The sequence below is a fragment of the Triticum dicoccoides genome, chromosome 2B (assembly GCF_002162155.2).
Source record: "Triticum dicoccoides isolate Atlit2015 ecotype Zavitan chromosome 2B, WEW_v2.0, whole genome shotgun sequence".
In the NCBI taxonomy this organism is placed as follows: Eukaryota; Viridiplantae; Streptophyta; class Magnoliopsida; order Poales; family Poaceae; genus Triticum; species Triticum dicoccoides.
Genome location: NC_041383.1, coordinates 25,002,235 through 25,020,592, shown reverse-complemented (window position 1 = coordinate 25,020,592; position 18,358 = coordinate 25,002,235).

The following is an 18,358-nucleotide window of genomic DNA, read 5'->3' as shown; positions in this document are numbered from 1 at the left end:
TCGAAGGAGGTGACTGGACTCCAAGCCTGTATCCAGAAGCTGGTGGACAAGAAGCTCAAGCTAGTCAACGTAGTCCAGGTCATGCTCATCCGCCGGATTCTCCCGTGCCAACGACGGGGCTTTAACATGTGGGAGTTCGATCCGGCACAGCACCATACCCTGAGTGGGCTCTTCGACACTACGTACGAAGATGTCTGGAAGGTGCTGTTCAAGGGCGCCGAGGCTCCCGCATCCGCTACCGAAGATCGCGGATTCAGCTCGCAGCGTCCAGCTGACGAGGTAAGTGATATTGTCCTTTACGGGACGCTTGTTATCCATAGTTTGACTCTATGCGGGATCTAAACTCCCTTTCCTTTGACAGGGCTGGCTGGCGAAGGCCGAACAGACTATCTGTTCGGCTCCTTTGCCAGAGGACCCAGCGGACGCCCGTTTAACGGGGCTGCTGGCTCCGGCGCCCCATGTGGTGCCGGAGAAGAAGGCCAAGAAGAAGGCCACGGGGACTCGGAGGAGTTCCCGTTTTCAGGTGCTATCGGATGATGAATCTGAGGCTGACTCCTCCCACCAAGGCGAGGAGGAGAAGAAGAAAGCCTCTCCCCCAGCGGGGGGAGGGAAGAAAAGGAAGGCCTCTCCTACAAGGGAGGCCGGAGGGTCCAAGAAGGGAAAAACTCTCCCCCTGGACTGCTCCGCCAGCGCCAGTGACGACGACGAGGACTGGCCTCCAAGGGCCAAGCGTCAGGCTAGATCGTAAGTATCCGGACTCCCGAATAACTTCAAGGTTTATATTTTTCGTCACATAATGTCTTTCTAATGCCGCATACAACCCTGCAGTCCGCCTAAGGATGATCTTCCCGCTTCATCGAGCGGGTCCTTATGTGCATCGGATATGGATTCTCTTCCGGCTGCCTCCACCCCCCGTGACGCGGATGATGCCGAGGTGGGATCCCAGGAAGGGACCCACTAGGAGGAGAGGGCCTCGGAGGTGTTGCAGGACAACCTCCCGGACTTTGCACCGGACTCGGCCCCGGAACCCACAGTGGCTCCGGAGTCCGGCGGGCGACCCCTTTGCAAGAAGGGCAAGACCGTGACGCCGGCAACCTCCGTCCAACCGGAGGCGCCGAATAATTTGCTGGAGGCGCTTAGTGGCGCCTCCATCGAAGAGGAACACCGCACTGTTATGAGTGCGGTGATTCAGAAGGTGCAGCTCACCAAGAGCGGGCTGACCGAAGCCTGCAGCAGCCTTCTAACAGGCTTTGAGGTAAGAATTTCAATATGTATAAAATGGTTCCGCATAGACAGTAGCCCCTGATGCTCGATTCGGTGTTCGGAAAGAAAAGCCGGACTGAGGATCTAAAAAGATATACGCAGGAGCCATAATAAATATGTCAACATGGGATTGCAGGCTGCGCTGCTAACCTCTACCGCACTGACTGCAGAGGTCAATACTTTGAATGAGAACCTCGAGCGGTCCGAGAACGAGCTCGGCCGTGCCAAGAAGCAGCTCGAGGACAAGGAAGGTGAGTAATACCTTATTAAAATTGTACCTTACAGAAAAGGATTTTGGTTGCAAAAGAATGACAAGGATAACGTGGGTATTGCAGGGGCCACTAACAAGGTGGCGACCCTGAAAGAGGCGGTGGCCGCGGCCGAACGCACTGCGGCCGCGGAGCGCACCGAGCGAGAGAGGCAGGAGGCGCGGGTGGCGGAAGTACAGCAAGAGGTCCAGGATATCGTGAAAAAACATGAGAGCCTGGAGCGTGACTCGAAGACTCGAGAGTCTGAGCTTGCAACGGCTCGTGAGAGTGCCAAAGCCGCTAAGGCCGAAGCCTACAAGGCCCTACAGCAGATTGAGGCGGTGAAGAAAATAGCAACGGGTAAGGCATTTTTCATGCAAAGTAATCATGTGAGTGTTAATTACCTGTTGCTTACCCGTATTCGGAGCTCTCCAGGGGCGTTCGCAGATCTTCCTCGCAGCGTGTCCGACGCTGCCGCATTCTACCGGGCCGAGGAGGGGAGCTCGACGGAGAAGGTCTTCTGGTCTCAGTATGCTGATGCCGAACATCCGGTGCCCCTTAGCGACCAGCTGAAGCAGCTGGTCGAGCTCCACAAGGCGGCCGAAGAGGCCATGAAGGGCCTCATAGTTCGGCTGTGGCCTAAGGAGGCCATGCCTGGGAGCTACTTCGGCCTGGTGGGGCGGCTGGTGGATGCGTGCCCGTAGGTTGAAGTCATCAAGCACTCCGCCTATATTGAGGGTGCCCGTCGGGCCCTTGCCCGCGCAAAGGTGCACTGGGGCAAGATGGATGCCCAGAAGCTTGTGACGGACCCACCACCAGAGGGCAAGGAGCATCGCACGCCCGAGATGTATTATAAGAGCGTGCTGAAGGGCGCCCGCACTATTGCGGGGGAGTGCTCCAAAGATGTAATTTTTTAGTAGACTCGCATTTTGTTATCCTATGCGCTGAAAACTTAGTTCATATGCGCTAAGCAACACTTGTTAATTTAAAATATTACCTTCTGCGTGACTGTTTATCAAATCTGAGAGATGGCAAGCCGTCGGCTTCAGCCCCCATGCCACGAGTGCTGGGGTGTTCGGGATAAACTTGAGCACTCTTGTTCCCATTTTTGGGTCCATCTAGGGAGGCGCTCAACACAAGAACAAGGCAACCGGACTTATAATGCTTGAACACTCTCACTTAGCCATAGAATTCTATAATTTTAAATTTCGGCGAAGCCTCTAGTCTTCGGAAGGCCGAATTTGGGGCACTATCCACGCCTGGGCCGGACAAGATCCGGCTCCTCGCTCTAAGCGGCGTAAGTCTTTAAGGACTCGCAAAAAACCTTTCCAAACAGCGACCGGCTCTTGCCTCATCATGACGGTCAGTTTTAGCTTTCTCCACCGAGGCGTTAACCCAGCTCAACTGGGGCGCAATCGCAGTGGTTCTCCCAGTGCTACCTTAGCTGATACAACGGAACGTAAGGTACCAAAACATGGGAGCCGGGCAAACCCAACTATTGACCCAAGACATGATTCGGAGCCGATGCATATAGTGCTATAAGTTCGGGGTGCCGCACTTGTGAAAGTGTTTGGACTTATCACACCATGATGCGGGAAGCATAAGCCCCTGGTGTATTGTAGCCGTACCAAAGTGTACGGATGCCATAAATGAACATATGTATAAAAAGAAAATGCAATTATAAGCAAAAAGGTACTGCATTGTTTTATTCAATAAGTGCTGCTATGAATGCAGAACGATACAAATAGTGCGATAAGCAAGGGATGGGACTATTAAACATGTCCCCCTCCAGGGGTAGGCTGCGGATTGGTGTATAAAAATGCTCGTAATGGAGACCACCTGTATTTTCGTTGTAGCTTTTATCCTTCCCTGGCTGTTGCATCGTGAGTTCGGCAGGTCTACTGCCGGACAAGGCCTCTGACGAATGGAGTCCTGTGGGTAAAAAATAAAAGGTAAAAAAAGAACGACACACTTGAGAGCCCCTGGTGTGGTTGAGCCGTAGTCTGGGCTTATCGTGGTCGTGCCACTCTCCCCATGCCCATGGTATCTTCAGAGCGTAATGGTGTACGCGAAGGACTTGCTTTGACGTTTTGCAAGGGTTGGGGTTGGGGCCGCACTGCTACGCGTGCTCGGAATGTGCTAGGTGGTCTTGTTGTAGGTTACTCCGGGCGCGCTTAGCTGTGTCCGGCCGTTTAATGGCCGGACTCGAGAATTGCCTTAAGAGGCTGCTTTGTACTTCTGCTGCGAGAGCCGCTGTATGTTCCTCCGTTCGGAGAGAACGTTCAGTGTTTCCATTGACCGTGATGACTCCTCGAGGGCCTGGCATCTTGAGCTTGAGGTATGCGTAGTGCGGCACCGCGTTGAACTTTGCAAACGCGGTACGTCCGAGCAAAGCATGATAGCCGCTGCGGAACGGGACTATGTCGAAGATTAACTCCTCGCTTCGGAAGTTATCCGGGGATCCGAAGACCACTTCCAGTGTAACTGAGCCTGTACAATTGGCTTCTACACCTGGTATGACGCCTTTAAAGGTCGTCTTGGTAGGTTTGATCCTTGAGGGGTCTATGCCCATTTTGCACACTGTATCCTGATAGAGCAGGTTCAGGCTGCTGTCGCCGTCCATCAGGACTCTGGTGAGGTGAAATCCATCGACGATTGGGTCTAAGACCAATGCGTCGAATCCGCCATGGTGGATGCTGGTGGGGTGGTCCCTTCAGTCGAAAGTGATCGGACAGGAGGACCATGGGTTGAACTTCGGGGCGACTGGCTCCATCGCGTATACATCCCTGAGTGCACACTTCCGCTCCCTTTTGGGTATGTGCGTTGCGTATATCATGTTCACCATCCGCACCTGTGGGGGGAAACCCTTCTGTCCTCTATTGTTCGGCGGTCGGGTCTCTTCCTCGTTGTCGCTATGCAGCCCCTTGTCATTGTTTTCGGCAATTAACTTGCCCGCCTGCTTGAATACCAACAGTCCCTATTGGTGTGGTTAGCTGGCTTTTCGAGGGTGCCGTGTATCTGGCACAAGCGATCGAGTATTCGGTCCAAATTGGACGGACGCAGAGTAGTTCTTTTGAATGGCTTTTTCTGCTAATCGGGTTTAGAGCCTCTGAATCCGGCATTGACTGTCGTATCCTCAGTATTGTCACCGTTGATGCGGCGCTTGTTTTTGTTACGACGCGGCCTGCCATTTCGGTCCTTGAAATCCGGACTGCCAGAATGTTTGCTGAGGTTGTTGCTGCGTGCTAGCCAGCTATCCTCACCCGCGCAAAAGCGGGTCATCAGAGATCTGAGGGCTGCCATGGATTTCGGCTTTTCCTGTCCCAGGTGCCGGGCAAGCCACTCGTCGCGGATGTTATGCTTGAAGGCCGTGAGGGCCTCCGCATCTGGACAATTGACGATTTGGTTTTTCTTTATTAAGAACCGTGTCCAGAATTGTCTGGCCGATTCGTCTGGCTGCTGAATTATGTGGCTTAGGTCGTCAGCGTCTGGTGGTCGCACATATGTGCCTTGGAAGTTATCGAGGAATGCGGCTTCCAAGTCTTCCCAACTCCCAATTGACTCTGCTGGCAAGCTGTTAAGCCAATGCCGGGCTGGTACTTTAAGCTTGAGGGGGAGATATTTTATGGCGTGACGATCGTCACCGCGGGCCATGTGGATGTGAAGAAGATAGTCTTTGGTCCAAACCGCGGGGTCTGTTGTGCCATCCTAAGATTCGATATTCATGGATTTAAACCCTTCGGGGATTTGATGATCCATTACTTCATCTGTGAAGCATAGTGGGTGTGCGGCGCCTCTGTACTGGGCAATATCACGACGGAGCTCAGAAGAACTTTGCCTGTTTTGTTTGACCCAGCCGGACTTACTGTGTCCGGCGCGACGGCTGTCATCACGTACCGTGGGGCGCCCACGCGATCCATAGATCGATCTTGATTGTCTTGCCTTATCCTCCAATATATCTCGCAAGTCCGGAGCGTTCCCCTGTGGCCTTGCGCTTTTCGTGCGATGCCGGGGTACGGGTCTAGTGAAGGGCCTAAAGGCCTCTCTGTCTCGACCATGGGGTGGTCGGTCAGCCGTATTGTCTCCTGGTGATGCGGGTTCATATGCTTCCTCGTCTAATCAGGGGAGCAACTTGCTCTTAGGGTAGCCTTTGGAGGGGCGTTCGAGCTCATGCTCTTCGACCGCGAGGACTTCAGTCCATCTGTCGGCTAGCAGATCTTGATCAGCTCTAAGCTGTTGCTGCTTTTTCTTGAGGCTGTTCGCCGTGGCCATAAGCCTGTGTTTAAAACGCTCTTGTTCGACGGGATCCTCAGGCACGACGAATTCATCGTCGTCGAGGCTTGCCTCGTCTCTGGAGGGAGGCATATAATCCTCTACCTCTTCTTCTGCCGCTCTCTCATGAGGGCTGGCGTCTCCGTCCTCCTGCGCTGCATCTTGCTGGAGTGGGTTATCTTCGGCACTATCCGGTGTATTATTATCTCAGGTGCGGGAGTCTTCATTCTTGCTGTGGCGGGATTTAGAGTGGCGCCGCTGACGCCGGCGCTTGGGCTGCTTCTTGGAGGGGTCATCCCCCGCTGTTTCTTCGATGTTCCCATCCTTTGGGATATCCACCATGTATATGTCATATGATGAGGTGGCTTTCCAGTGCCCAGTAGGCGCTGGTTCTTGGTCGTCTCCGACATCCTCGTCCATACCGTCGATGTCTTCGGAGTCGTAGTCTAGCATGTCAGTTAGATCGTCGACAGCGGCTACGAGGTGGGTGGTGGGTGGGCTTTGAATTTCTTCGTCGTTCGCATCCCAACCGTCCTGACCGCAGTCCGACCAGGGCTCTCCTGATAACGAGAGATACTTTAGCGAACTCAAGATGTCACCAAAAGGTGAGTGTTGAAAGATGTCCGCTGCGGTGAACTCCATGATCGGCGCCCAATCGGATTCGACCGGAGGGGGCGCGGGAGGTTCGGAGTCCGGCAAGGAGTCCGGCACCTCGGAGTCACAAACTTCATGAGGGACAAGGTCATTGTTCGGCTCTATCGCCGTAGAGGTTGCGGTTCCCGAGGCGGTGTCCAGCCATCCATCCTCGGCCTGCGTAGCCGGCCCCGAATTGAAGATCGGAGCGGGTTCGAGTGCGGCCTCCAGGGTAATGTCCGGCTACAGAGCTAAATCATGTTCGCCGTGACAGTGCGGCACGCTCGGCTATGGCTCCAATCCATCGAAGATCAAGTCCCTGCGGATGTCCGCCGTGAAGTTTAAACTTCCAAATCTGACCTGATGGCCAGGGGCGTAGCTTTCGATCTGCTCCAGATGGCCAAGCGATTTGGCCCGCAGTGCAAAGCCGCCGAATATGAAGATCTGTCCAGGGAGAAAAGTCTCACCCTGGACTGCGTCGTTTGATGACGATTGAAGAAGCCATCGAGCCTATCGGTGACGACACAGAGGAACTCTCAATGAAAGCACCAATGTCGGTGTCAAAACCGGCAGATCTCGGGTAGGGGGTCCCGAGCTGTGCGTCTAAGCGGATGGTAACAGGAGACAAGGGACACGATGTTTTACCCAGGTTCGGGCCCTCTTGATGGAGGTAAAACCCTACGTCCTGCTTGATTAATATTGATGATGTGTGTTACAAGAGTGGATCTACCACGAGATCAAGGAGGCTAAACCCTAGAAGCTAGCCTATGGTATGATTGTTGTTCGTCCTATGGACTAAAGCCATCTGGTTTATATAGACACCGGAGAGGGCTAGGGTTACACAGAGTCGGTTACAATGGTAGGAGATCTACATAAACGTATCTCCAAGCTTGCCTTCCACACCAAGGAAAGTCCCATCCGGACACGGGACGAAGTCTTCAATCTTCTATCTTCATAGTCTTGGAGTCCGGCCGATGATGATAGTTCGGCTATCCGGACACCCCCTAGTCCGGAACTCCCTCAAGGGGCGCCACCCCCCCTTCCTTGTCCTATTTGGATTAGGGGGGAGGGGGCGCGGCCTGCCCTGGCCGGCCCTCCTCTTCTCCCTTATGGCCCATGTAGGCCCATTAACCCCCCGGGGGGGTTCCGGTAACCCCCCGGTACTCCGGTAAAATCCCGATTTCACCCGAAACGATTCCAATATCCAAATATAGGCTTCCAATATATCAATATTTATGTCTCGACCATTTTGAGACTCCTCGTCATGTCCGTGATCACATCCGGGACTCCTAACAACCTTCGGTACATCAAAACTTATAAACTCATAATAAAACTGTCATAGTAACGTTAACCGTGCGGACCCTACGGGTTCGAGAACTATGTAGACATGACCTAGAACTATTTACGGTCAATAACCAATAGCGGAACCTGGATGCTCATATTGGCTCCTACATATTCTACGAAGATCTTTATCGGTCAAACCGCATAACAACATACGTTGTTCCCTTTGTCATCGCTATGTTACTTGCCCGAGATTCGATTGTCGATATCCAATACCTAGTTCAATCTCGTTACCGGCAAGTCTCTTTACTCATTACGTAATGTATCATTCTGTAACCAACTCATTGGTCACATTGCTTGCAAGGCTTATAGTGATGTGCATTACCGAGAGGGCCCAGAGATACCTCTCCGACAATCGGAGTGACAAAACCTAATCTCGAAATACGCCAACTCAACATCTACCTTTGGAGACACCTGTAGAGCTCCTTTACAATCACCCAGTTAAGTTGTGACGTTTGGTAGCACACAAAGTGTTCCTCCGGTAAACGGGAGTTGCATAATCTCATAGTTGTAGGAACTTTGTATAAGTCATGAAGAAAGCAATAGCAACATACTAAACGATCAAGTGCTAGGCTAACGGAATGGGTCAAGTCAATCACATCATTCTCCTAATGATGTGATCTCTTTAATCAAATGACAACACATGTCTATGTTTAGGAAACATAACCATCTTTGATTAATGAGCTAGTCAAGTAGAGGCATACTAGTGACATTATGTTTGTCTATGTATTCACACATGTATTATGTTTCCGGTTAATACAATTCTAGCAGGAATAATAAACATTTATCATGATATAAGGAAATAAATAATAACTTTATTATTGCCTCTAGGGCATATTTCCTTCACCAATTTCACCACAAGTATCCGCGGGTATTATTATATGATATGCATCACACAATCTCAGATTCATCTATTCAACCAACACAAAGAACTTCAAAGAGTGCCCCAAAGTTTCTACCAGAGAATCAAGACGAAAACGTGTGCCAACCCCTATGCATAGATTCCCAAGGTCACGGAACCTGCAAGTTGATCACCAAAACATACATCAAGTGGATCAATAGAATACCCCATTGTCACCACGGGTATCCCACGCAAGACATACATCAAGTGTTCTCAAATCCTTAAAGACTCAATCCGATAAGATAACTTCAAACGGAAAACTCAATCAATTAAAAGAGAGTAGAGGGGGAGAAACATCATAAGATCCAACTATAATAGCAAAGCTCATGGTACATCAAGATCGTGCCATATCAACAACACGAGAGAGAGCGAGAGAGAGAGAGATCAAACACATAGCTACTGGTACATACCCTCAGCCCCGAGGGTGAACTACTCCCTCCTCGTCATGGAGAGTGTTGGGATGATGAATATGGCCACCGGTGATGGATCCCCCCTCCGACAGGGTGCCAGAACAGGGTCCCGATTGGTTTTTGGTGGCTACAGAGGCTTGCAGCGGCGGAACTCCCAATCTCGGTTATTTTCTAGAGGTTTGGGGATTTATAGGAGAGGTTGGCGTCGAGAACAAGTCAGGGGGCCCCACGGAGAGTCCACGAGGCACAGGGGCGCGCCCCAGGGGGGTGGGCGCGCCCTCCATCCTTGTGGGCCCATGGGACTCCCCTCTGATAAATTTTTGTTCCAATATTTTTTAGATTTTCCAAAAAAATCTCCGTTGATTTTCAGCGCATTCTAGAAATTTTATTTCTGCACGAAAACAACACCACGGTAGTTCTGCTGAAAACAGCGTCAGTTCGGGTTTGTTCTAACCAAATCATACCAAAATCATGTAGAAATATTATAAACATGGCATGAATACATCAAAAATTATAGATACGTTGGAGATGTATCAGAGATGCACATGAAAAATTACCCATATAAAGAAGTGACAGCCATACAAAGATATGACATGAATATTTGACTGAATCTGTTGTTGTGCCCTTGTAATAGCATCAAGTAGATAAGTCATTGCATACTCACACTAGTTATAATATCCTATGTAATCAGTGCTACAAAGGCCTCCCCAATAATCAATAGTAGTGTAGTCATATTTAGAAGAAGGTGGTCCCAAATGACCCATAATAAATATACACATGTTGTCTTAAAGTATGCCATTTCAGTTTCACTTAATAATTCAGTTATATCTCAGATTAAAAGAAATTCTGCTTGCTTCAGGAACTGAGAATCATTTCCAATCGTACCTACATTTTTCTTCACGAAATCAACGAGTCTGTCATATTCAGAGTCGTACGTATTTTGCAAATATTATATGTCTACAATGCTCTGCACGGAGCTACTCTAGCTTATTGCTCCCACTTTCAATATGTATCCAGATTGAGACTTAGAGTCTTCTGGATCAGTGTAAAAGTTTGCATCGATGTAATTTTTACGACGAACTCTTTTATCACCTCCATGATCGAGAAACATCTCCTTAGTCCTCACTAAGGATATTCTTGACTGCTGTCCAATGATCTACTATTAGATCAAAATTGTATTCCTTTGCCAAACTCAGAGCAAGGTATACAATAGGTCTGGTACACAGCATAGCATACTTTATAGAACCTATGACTGAGGCATAGGGAATGACTTTTCATTCTCTTTCTATTTTCTGCCGTGGTCGGGATTTGAGTCTTACTCAATTTCATACCTTTGCAACACAGGCAAGAACTCTTTCTTTGACTGTTTCGTTTTGAACTACTTCAAAATCTTGTCAAGGTATGTACTCATTGAAAATCTTATCAAGCGTCTTTTTCTATCTCAATAGATCTTGATGCTCAACATGTAAGTAGCTTTACTGATGTCTTTCTTTTAAAGAACTCCTTTCACACACTTGTTTATGCTTTCCAGAAATTTTTTACATCATCTCTGATCAACAATATGTCACTCACATATATTTATTAGAAAGGCTGTAGTGCTCCCACTCACTTTATTGTAAATACAAGCCTTTCCAAAAGTCTGTATAAAACCATATGCTTTGATCAACTTATCAAAGCGTATATTCCAACTCCGAGATGCTTGCACCAGTCCATTGATTGATCGTTGGAGCTTGCACATTTTGTTAGCACCTTTAGTATTAACAAAACCTTCTGGTTGCATCATATACAACTCTTCTTTAAAAATCCATTAAGGAATGCAGTTTTGACATCCATTTGCCAGATTTCATAAAATATGGCAATTGCTTTAAAACTCGTAAGCTCCATCAATATAAGAAAATAAATCACCACTTAGGTACTGTTGTGAACTCATTCTAAATTCATATTGGTGTTATATCTACTGTATTCGAACTTCTCCATGGTTCATACCCTCCGATACTACTCATAGATTCATCAAAATAAGCAAACAACACATAGAAAACAGAATCTGTCAGAAACAGAACAGTCTGTAGTAATCTGTAACTCTCGAATACTTATGTAATTGCAAAAATTCTGAAATAAATTGGTGGACGTGATGAATTTGTATATTAATCTTTTGCAAAAAGAATCAACTTAAAATCACTGTTCTGTAAAAAATGACAGCTATTCTCGTGAGCGCAAAAGTTTCTGTTAAAAACAGTAGGGGTAAATATTGGGTTGTCTCCCAACAAGCGCTTTTCTTTAATGCATTTTTAGCTAGGCATGATGATTTTAATGATGCTCACATAAAAGATAAGAATTGAAACATAACAGCAGCATCATGAAGCATATGACTAGCACATTTAAGTCTAACCCACTTCCTATGCATAGGGATTTTGTGAGCAAACAACTGATGGGAACAAGAATCAACTAGCATAGGAAAGCAAAACAAGCATAACTTCAAGATTTTCAACACATAGAGAGGAAATTTGATATTATTGCAATTCCTACAAGCATATGTTCCTCCCTCATAGTAATTTTCAGTAGCATCATGAATGAATTCAACAATATAACCATCACATAAAGCATTCCTTTCATGATCCCCAAGCATATAAATTTTATTACTCTCCACATAAGCGAAATTCTTCTCATTCGGAATAGTGGGAGTATCATAAGAATCTCGAATACTATAAATTGTTTCCACATTAAAATAGTAATATTCAGAAAAAGGGTAATCATAATCATGACAAGTTTTATAAGTATAATCATCACTACTTTTTATAGCATAAGTATCAGCACAATAATCAGCATAAGGAGCAACTTTGTTCTCATCATAATCAATTGAAACCTCTTCTGAAATAGTGGATTCATCACTAAATAAAGTCATGACCTCTCCAAATCCACTTACATAATTATCACAATAAGATTCAACACCCTCCAAAATAGTGGGATCATTACTTCCTAAAGTTGACACTCTTCCAAACCCACTTTCATCAATATAATCATCATAAATAGTAGGCATGCTATCATCAAAATAAATTTGCTCATCCAAACTTGGGAGACTAAAAATATCATCTTCATTAAACATAGCATCCCCAAGCTTGGGACAAACATTAATTTCAGCAAATAAATTCTCAAACATGTCATTCTCAGCAAACATAGCATCCCCAAGCTTGGGACTTTTCATATCATAAGCATAATCACTCTCATCATTAATAGTATGGATAGCATAAATAGTATAGCAATTATCATCATCACAATGAGTAATAGGAGCAACGTCATTTGGAAGGGATACCTTTTTACCTTTGATTCTCTGTCTTTTCTTTTTCTTCTTCGCATCATGTGTGGGTTTAATCCTCTTTTTGAAGCTCCTTATTAATGAGATTGGTTGAATAGAAAGCTCCTCCTCGTTACCTGATTCATCATAAGAAAGAATAGGAGGATATTGGGAAATCTCCTCCCTTTCATTAGTATTCTCTTCATCTTCTATTTGTTTTCTTGTCTTTACGTAATTGGAAATATAAGGATTTTCAATGCAATTCACCGCACAATACATATAAATTTCCTCTAGATCAAAATCAAGAACTTTATCAAGGACAAATTCTGGAATATCCTTAGTGATACATTTTATTTCTTCATAACCCAAAAGCAAACTAAGTTCATTATGATGCACACGGGAAATCAAGTCATCACAATTTTGGACACGGTTCGATCATGAAACAATTTGCATTGGAGATTTATATGATCACGTTCATTGAAAAGTTCACAAGGATGGCAAAGAAATTTTAAATTTTCAGCACAAACATCTAGCCTCTCTTGCAACCATTTAGTTTCTAAATACTTATGCCTCTTGCAAAATCTATCTTCCTATTTGGTGTGTACTTGCAAACTCTATGCACTCCACAAAAGTTGACATGTATATAAGAGACATTTTCATCATGACTAGTGCAATCATCATTAGTACTATGGATATTCAAAGAGTTCATACTAACAACATTGCAATCATGCTCATCATTCAAAGATTTAGTGCCAAACATTTTAATGCATTCTTCTTCTAGCACTTGGGCACAATTTTCCTTTCCATCATTTTCATGAAAGACATTAAAAAGATGAAGCATATGAGGCAACCTCAATTCCATTTTTTTGTAGTTTTCTTTTGTAAACAAAACTAGTGATAAAACAAGAAACTAAAAGATTCGATTGCAAGATCTAAAGATATACCTTCAAGCACTAACCTCCCCGGCAACAGTGCTAGAAAAGAGCTTGATGTCTAATACACAACCTTCTTCTTGTAGACGTTGTTCAGCCTCCAAGTGCAGAGGTTTGTAGGACAGTACTAAATTTCCCTCAAGTGAATTACCTAAGGTTTATCAATCCGTGGGAGGCATCGGATGAAGATGGTCTCAATCAAACAACCCCGCAACCAAATAACAAAGAGTCTCTTGTGTCCCCAACACACCCAATACAATGGTAAATTGTATAAGTGCACTAGTTCGGCGAAGAGATGGTGATACAAGTGAAATATGGATGGTAGATATAGGTTTTTGTAATCTGAAACAATAAAAACAGCAAGGTAACTAATGATGAAAGTGAGCACAAACGGTATTGCAATGCTCCAAAACAAGGCCTAGGGTTCGTACTTTCACTAGTGCAAGTTCTCTCAACAATAATAACATAATTGGATCGTATAACTATCCCTCAACATGCAACAAAGAGTCACTCCAAAGTCACTAATAGCGAAGAACAAACGAAGACATTATTGTAGGGTACGAAACCACCTCAAAGTTATTCTTTCCGATCAATCCATTGGGCTATTCCTATAAGTGCCCCAAAATCCCTAGAGTTCATAGTAAAATAACACCTTAAGACACAAATCAACCAAAACCCTAATGTCACCAGATACTCCAATTGTTGGGGAACGTAGTAATTTCAAAAAAATTCCTACGCACACGCAAGATCATGGTGATGCATAGCAACGAGAGGGGAGAGTGTGTCCATGTACCCTCGTAGACCGAAAGCGGAAGTGTTATGACAATGCGGTTGATGTAGTCGTACGTCTTCACGATCCGACCGATCCAAGCACCGAACACACGGCACCTCCGAGTTCAGCACACGTTCAGCTCGATGACGATCCCCGGACTCCGATCCACCAGGGTGTCGGGGATGAGTTCCGTCAGCACGACGGCGTGGTGACGATGATGATGTTCTACCGACGCAGGGCTTCGCCTAAGCACCGCAACGATATGACCGATGTGGAATATGGTGGAGGGGGGCACCGCACACGGCTAAGGAACGATCACGAAGATCAACTTGTGTGTCTAGAGGTGCCCCTGCCCCCGTATATAAAGGAGGGAGGGGGAGGTGCAGCCGGCCCCCTAGGGGTGCACCTGGAGGAGTCCTACTCCCACCGGGAGTAGGACTTCCCCCTCTTGCCTTGTTGGAGAAGGAAGGGGGAAGGGGGAAAGAGGAAAGGGGGGCGCCGCCCCCCCCTTCCTTGTCCTATTCGGATTAGGGGCGAGGGGGTGCGCGGCCTGCCCTGGCTGACCCTCCTCTTCTCCCTTATGGCCCATGTAGGCCCATTAACCCCCCCCCCCGGGGGGGGGGGGGAGGGGGTTCCGGTAACCCCCCGATACTCCGGTAAAATCCCGATTTCACCCGGAACGATTCCGATATCCAAATATAGGCTTCCAATATATCAATATTTATGTCTCGACCATTTTGAGACTCCTCGTCATGTCCGCGATCACATCCGGGACTCCTAACAACCTTCGGTTCATCAAAACTTATAAACTCATAATAAAACTGTCATCGTAATGTTAAGCGTGCGGACCCTACGGGTTCGAGAACTATGTAGACATGACCTAGAACTATTTCCGGTCAATAACCAATAGCAGAACCTGGATGCTCATATTGGCTCCTACATATTCTACGAAGATCTTTATCGGTCAAACCGCATAACAACATACGTTGTTCCCTTTGTCATCGGTATGTTACTTGCCCGAGATTCGATCGTTGGTATCCAATACCTAGTTCAATCTCGTTACCGGCAAGTCTCTTTACTCATGACGCAATGCATCATTCCGTAACCAACTCATTGGTCACATTGCTTGCAAGGCTTATAGTGATGTGCATTACCGAGAGGGCCCAGAAATACCTCTCCGACAATCGGAGTGACAAAACCTAATCTCGAAATACGCCAACTCAACATCTACCTTTGGAGACACCTATAGAGCTCCTTTATAATCACCCAGTTACGTTGTGACGTTTGATAGCACACAAAGTGTTCCTCCGGTAAACGGGGGTTGCATAATCTCATAGTTGTAGGAACTTTGTATAAGTCATGAAGAAAGCAATATCAACATACTAAACGATCAAGTGCTAGGCTAACGGAATGGGTCAAGTCAATCACATCATTCTCCTAATGATGTGGTCTCTTTAATCAAATGACAACACATGTCTATGTTTAGGAAACATAACCATCTTTGATTAATGAGCTAGTCAAGTAGAGGCATACTAGTGACATTATGTTTGTATATGTATTCACACATGTATTATGTTTCCGGTTAATACAATTCTAGCATGAATAATAAACATTTATCATGATATAAGGAAATAAATAATAACTTTATTATTGCCTCTAGGGCATATTTCCTTCACCAATGTCACCACAAGTATCCGCGGGTATTATTATATGATATGCATCACACAATCTCAGATTCATCTATTCAACCAACACAAAGAACTTCAAAGAGTGCCCCAAAGTTTCTACCAGAGAATCGAGACAAAAACGTGTGCCAACCCCTATGCATAGATTCCCAAGGTCACGGAACCCGCAAGTTGATCACCAAAACATACATCAAGTGGATCAATAGAATACCCCATTGTCACCACGGGTATCCCATGCAAGACATACATCAAGTGTTCTCAAATCCTTAAAGACTCAATCCGATAAGATAACTTCAACCGGAAAACTCAATCAATTAAAAGAGAGTAGAGGGGGAGAAACATCATAAGATCCAACTATAATAGCAAAGCTCACGGTACATCAAGATCGTGCCATATCAACAACATGAGAGAGAGCAAGAGAGAGAGATCAAACACATAGCTACTGGTACATACCCTCAGCCCCGAGGGTGAACTACTCCCTCCTCGTCATGGAGAGTGTCGGGATGACGAATATGGCTACCGGTGATGGATCCCGCCTCCGGCAGGGTGCCAGAACAGGGTCTCGATTGGTTTTTGGTGGCTACAGAGGCTTGCAGCGGCGGAACTCCCAATCTCGGTTATTTTCTGGTTGTTTAGGGATTTATAGGAGAGGTTGGTGTCGAGAACAAGTCAGGGGGCCCCACGGAGAGTCCACGAGGCACAGGGGCGCGCCCCAGGGGGGTGGGCGCACCCTCCATCCTTGTGGGCCCATGGGACTCCCCTCCGATAAATTTTCGTTCCAATATTTTTTATATTTTCCAAAAAAATCTTCGTTGATTTTCAGCGGATTCTGAGAAATTTTATTTCTGCACAAAAAAAATACCACGATAGTTCTGCTGAAAACAGCATCAGTTCGGGTTTGTTCTAACCAAATCATACCAAAATCATGTAGAAATATTATAAACATGGCATGAATACATCAAAAATTATAGATACGTTGGAGACGTATCAGAGATGCACATGAAAAATTACCCATAGAAAGAAGTGACGGCCATACAAAGATATGACATGAATATTTGACTGAATCTGTTGTTGTGCCCTTGTAATAGCATCAAGTAGATAAGTCATTGCATACTCACACTAGTTATAATATCTTGTGTAATCAGTGCTACAAAGGCCTCCCCAATAATCAACAGTAGTGTAGTCATATTTAGAAGAAGGTGGTCCCGAATGACCCATAATAAATATACACATGTTGTCTTAAAGTATGCCATTTCAGTTTCACTTAATAATTCAGTTATATCTCAGCTTAAAAGAAATTCTGCTTGCTTCAGGATCTGAGAATCATTTCCAATCGTACCTACATTTTTCTTCACGAAATCAACGGGTCTGTCATATTCAGAGTCGTACGTATTTTGCAAATATTCTATGTCTACAATGCTCTGCATGTAGCTACTCTAGCTTATTGCTCCCACTTTCAATATGTATCCAGATTGAGACTTAGGTTCTTCTGGATCAGTGTAAAAGTTTGCACCGATGTAATTTTTACGACGAACTCTTTTATCACCTCCATGATCGAGAAACATCTCCTTAGTCCTCACTAAGGATATTCTTGACTGCTGTCCAATGATCTACTATTGGATCAAAATTGTATTCCTTTGCCAAACTTAGAGCAAGGTATACAATAGGCCTGGTACACAGCATAGCATACTTTATAGAACCTATGACTGAGGCATAGGGAATGACTTTTCATTCTCTTTCTATTTTCTGCCGTGGTCGGGATTTGAGTCTTACTCAATTTCATACCTTTGCAACACAGGCAAGAACTCTTTCTTTGACTGTTCAATTTTGAACTACTTCAAAATCTTGTCAAGGTATGTACTCATTGAAAATCTTATTATCTCAATAGATCTTGATGCTCAACTTGTAAGTAGCTTTACTGATGTCTTTCTTTTAAAGAACTCCTTTCACACACTTCTTTATGCTTTCCAGAAAATTTTTACATCATTTCTGATCAACAATATGTCACTCACATATATTTATCAGAAAGGCTGTAGTGCTCCCACTCACTTTATTGTAAATACAAGCCTTTCCAAAAGTCTGTATAAAACCATATGCTTTGATCAACTTATCAAAGCGTATATTCCAACTCCGAGATGCTTGCACCAGTCCATTGATTGATCGTTGGAGCTTGCACATTTTGTTAGCACCTTTAGGATTAACAAAACCTTCTGGTCGCATCATATACAACTCTTCTTTAAAAATCCATTAAGGAATGCAGTTTTGACATCCATTTGCCAGATTTCATAAAATGTGGCAATTGCTAACATGATTCGGGCAGACTTAAGCATCGATACGAGTGAGAAAATCTCATCATATTCAACACCTTGAACTTGTCGAAAACCTTTCGCAACAAGTCGAGCTTAGTAGATAGTAACACTACTACCAATGTCCGTCTTCCACTTGAAGATCCATTTATTTAACATGGCTTGCTGATCATCGAGCAAGTCAATCAAAGTCCATACTTTGTTCTCATACATGGATCATATCTCACATTTTATGGCCTCAAGCCATTTCGCGGAATCTAGGCTCATCATCGTTTCCTCATAGTTCGTAGGTTCGCCATGGTC